This window comes from Coffea arabica, chromosome 1c, assembly GCF_036785885.1.
Source record: "Coffea arabica cultivar ET-39 chromosome 1c, Coffea Arabica ET-39 HiFi, whole genome shotgun sequence".
NCBI lineage: Eukaryota > Viridiplantae > Streptophyta > Magnoliopsida > Gentianales > Rubiaceae > Coffea > Coffea arabica.
The window spans coordinates 44910535-44915224 of NC_092310.1; the positions used below are offsets into that span (position 1 = coordinate 44910535).

The following is a 4690-nucleotide window of genomic DNA, read 5'->3' on the forward strand; positions in this document are numbered from 1 at the left end:
TTTTTTGCTTTTGGGTGATGACAGTAGATAACATTTCCATGTGGAGCATGACCGAGAAAGACAAAGGGCTAGAGAGTGGATGACTGTGTTCATTGATTGATTTTCCATTTCCCAAGTTATTGCATTAGTTGATCTTCCAACTTGGTTAAGGTAGTGGTTGATGACGAATGAGTTGAGGCTTTCCAAAAAGGATTTGCAAACGTGGATTCATAATGTGTCAATTGCGTCCCCATGTTCCAACTCTTATCCCTCTTGTGAAAAGCAAAGATTTTTCAACTTTTTTTTTTGACGTGAAAGAACTGATGGTGAAGAAAATTAAACATGAGCAATGACTTTGTTTTAACTCCTCTTTCATCACAAAATCCTTAATTAACACGGCTTTTAGCATAAAACTTGGCTGCTACTACTTTTCCTCTTACCTTGCCACACAAAATAAGCAAGAAATTGACAAATACCTCCTGCGTGCCCTCATAAGTATTATTTGGCTTGTATTCTCCCAAGATATAGGTGCCTATCAAACTATAATGCGACGCAAGAAAAATAAGAAGTAAATAACAAAAGAAATGTGAAAATAAAAGCCATAAAATCAAACTAGTATAGCTTACCTCTATACATAAGCCCTTTTTTTGTTCAAATTACTCAACAGGAGTGTGCATCGAAATCAAATTCGGCAATTTGGAATTTTAAATTTGAAATTTTTGGAAATTTGGACATTAGAAAATTCGATCGATTTCAAATTCGATTTCACAAATTCCGAATTCAATTTGAAAGTCGGTAATAACCGATTTCACCTAATTTTGTAATTATATGTAAGTTTTGCTAAACTAAATGCCCACTTTTGTATAATATAAGTTTATAGTTATAACGTAATATACAAATAACTTAATAAGACTTATTATTTTATTGTTTTATAATATAATTATTAATTAGGTGTATTATTATATAATATAAATTTTTATATTACATATATATTAATATATATAACACATACGAATTTGAAATTGAATATCAAATTAGGTATTCGATTCCGATTTCACATTGTGAATTCGAAATCCAAAATTCCGTTTTGAGAAAACATATTCTCAAATTCAAACCAAATTCGTATATTTTGAAAATAAAAAATTCCGATTTCCTTTCCGTTTTTCACTTTACCGATTTCGAGAATTCCAAAATTCGAATCGAATTCGATCGATAAATCGATTTTTTTTAAGTTATATGCACCTATAACTCAGAATGAATCACTTATTATATATTTATGCTCCACCTACGAAAGGACATAAGAATTTATAACTCTCTTGTAGTATAAAGCTAAGTTCAAATATCTAGCTCAAGAAAAATAGAAAAATACACACTTACACTTTTCATACTTTTCCTCCGTCATTTCCCTAGAAACAAAACAAGCACCTTTAATGTAGTAATAAAAAATTTTTAAAAAAAATGTTCGGGGGCCATTATGAAGGGCACAGTAAATATACGGGGACACAACCAGAAATCAAGCCAAATTTGAGGGCAACAGGGACGCTTAAATAATCGCGCTCTCTCCGTCAAATTAGGGTTCTTATATTCACATTTCTATTTTCTACATGCTGACAATTCACACACTCTACCTTCACTTCTTTCCCCAGCAGAAGCCCAACAGAATCAATAATAAATTCGTAAGCCCATTGTGTTTGTTTACATCAGCACCATCATTCATGTAAATATGTGCTTAGTTATCTAAAAAAATTGTTTTTTAGCCCTTAAATGCTGGATTGCATTTCTTGTTTATTTTCTTAAGCTTTACAAGTCCTCGTGAATCTTTGGTGGCAGATGTTGAATTCTTCATTTGAGGAGTTTTTATTTCTGGGTTGGTAGTAATTCTCGTAAAGTTCAAATTTTTTAATTGCTTCTTTCTTTTTATATAATATGGTACGAATGATTGGGAATTATTCTGTGCTTAGCTGTTTTTCATTTATTTAAAAAAATTATAGCTTGAGATACAACAGTTGGCGGTTGTAGTCTAGTTTCAAAGATTTTGTAATAATAGTGAATTATTACGGGTTATTACATTAAAAATTATGTTGTCACTGTATTTTTGAAATTATCCCCAAAAAAAAAGGGTAAACAATAAAAGAAGGCGATTGGGAAAGCCATAAAGGAGCCAGACACTGGTAAAGTAATTTACGGGGCCAAAGAGTAAAATCAATAAAAAAAGGGCATTATTGCAAAACGGGCACTTAAATATCCGTCAGGGTTCTTATTCGCATTTGCATATGCAGACGCTTCTCACTGTCCTTCTCTGAATCCATTTATGCAACCCACAAAATCAACAAAAAATTGGTAAATTCATTTGTTTGTTTATTTAGCTGTGAAGGAGTTTTTCCCCCTGTTAAATGGATGATTTATTTATGTTTTAATTTCTTGATCTTGATTGTAGCTTGTGAACCTTTCGTTGCTAATGCCTTATTGTGTCTCTCAGGAGTTCTTTATTTCTTGGTGGTTAGCTTTTCTCCATAAAGTTTATATTTTGTCATAACAATTTGTTTCTGGTGATTGGATTTTATTTTGTGTTTAGACCTATTGAAGTTCAATGAAATTGTCAGTTCTGGCGCTTGAGTTATTTTATTTTATTTTTTGGCTGGAACTGGTCTGAAACCCGAATGAAGATGGATGTAAAATTTGTTCCCTAAGTTGGCTGTTAAGGTTTCTTTTGCATATGAGTGAACTATGAATGAAAATAATCCGAAAGTACTTGCACTTGCTCCTTACTTAAGCCCTCGAATGCCTTTCCTAGTTTTTCTTTCTCCTTTGATCTATTGAGACATTGGATATTTTGGATTTTGAACAAGAAAATCTTGCAAGGGTACTCAATATTGAATCGATTGGTATGTTTTGCACATTAGCTTTTCATAAGGGTTAGGTTCATTCCATAAGTCGACCACTCTCTTTAAAGATTGTTCCTTTGTAATATTTGATTGCAAGTAAGAATGCAGCCTAATACCAAACTTAATCCAAAAAAACGTTGCTTAGTATTGATTTGTTGTATGCCTAGTCTGCCATGCTCTGGGTATATGCATGGAAGTCAATTCCTAGAATGCTACCATTTACCAAAACATTCTTGCGTGTGGTCTTCTCTCCCAAAGCACATTCATGCAAAAGATATTTATCAAGCATGGTAGCCAATGGCATCAGATTGGTGGACTGAAAATTTATGAGTTGTAAACGGCTTGCAATACTGGATGTCATATTGTTGATTAGTCTTCTTATACCAGTAGGATTTCCATATTCCAGAATGAGATGATAGTCCCTGAAAATATGAATGAGACTGACATCTTCCCCATTTCTCTTCTTAAGGTGAGAAGCTCACTGGAAATAGGATGTGAAGCTTCTACACAGGAAGGAAGGATTACATTCATTTGCTGCATTTAGTACTACAAGTGCCAAAGGGCACTGCTTCACCAGAAATCATCCTTCAGTGTTTATTTTTTTGTAACTATCTTCAAACCATGAAGCTTTCTGTAGTTTTCAAATCCTTGCGTAGCTATCCCGCTCTTCGTGTGGTTACTGGCCCTCTACAGTCTCGTGCATTTCAGCCTGATTTCATTCCCAGGGATCCCAAATCAAAGCCCGTAAGACACAAGTATCCTGCTTTCTATGATCCTTATGGCCCTAGACCCCCACCTTCATATAAGATCATTCGGCTTGCAGAACATATTGCAGCCCTGTCTCCTGAAGAGCGTAATTTGATTGGTCCCACGCTTAGAGACAGACTAAGACATCCGAAGATTCAACCAGTTTTAGTGGAGGGCATGGACTTGGGTCCTCAGGGAGGGTCTGGTGCTGGTCTTCAAAGGCTGAGGAGAAAAAGGTTGAAAAAACTGCATTTGATGTCAAGTTAGAAAAGTTTGATGCTGCTGCAAAAATTAAGGTGATCAAAGAGGTTCGTGCTTTCACAAATTTGGGGTTGAAGGAAACCAAAGATTTAGTTGAGTAAGTACCAGTTTTAATTAAGCAAGGTATCACTAAAGAAGAGGCAAATGATATTATAGAGAAAATCAAGGCTGTAGGAGGAGTTGCTGTTATGGAGTAGATTTTCACCGAGTTTTGTATGCTTTCATTGAACTGTTATCAAAGTTCTATTGCCAGTTTTTCGCTCTGATAGAGAAACAACTGTCATTCTGAAGATGTTGTTCTTGCATATTCAAAAGAATGAAACTTTCCTTGCTAAGTGGAGGAGGAACATTATTATATATTCCTTCAAATTTGGTTGTCATACTTGATATTTTGTGCTGACCCTTAATGGGATTTTGGGATACGGATGGGCCACCAGGGAAATTGGCTTAACAGATGTCTGGTTTGTGTAAAATTGCTGGTGGATGATATTGCAATTATTGCTGATTTAGCTGTGGTTGCAACTTACAAGTAGTCTGTTTGCTTCAGTATTTTAACATGGTGGCTGACTTTTCAGTGGCCGCAAATGGCCTCTGTCCATTTTTTAGATGTCCAAACAGTTACATTTCAGGCTTTTGCTAGGTATGGAAATTTTGGAATAGAATTATGAACTCTCAGCATGCGATTTTCACTTAACTGATCCCCAGCAATTAACAGACCCACACTCTAGTAGATAACATTTTTAGCCACTTCATGCAATATTTGAAAATATTTCTTGTGCAAATATGAGATGTCTAACCTTCATTGTTGTAGTCGAATA

At 34.7% G+C, this 4690-nt stretch overlaps 1 pseudogene; it reads left to right on the forward strand.

Annotated features, from left to right (window-relative positions):
* Positions 1-1711: 1711 nt before the first annotated feature.
* LOC140021764 (uncharacterized) lies at positions 1712-4252 on the forward strand (annotated as a pseudogene).
* The last annotated feature ends 438 nt before the right edge of the window (positions 4253-4690 follow it).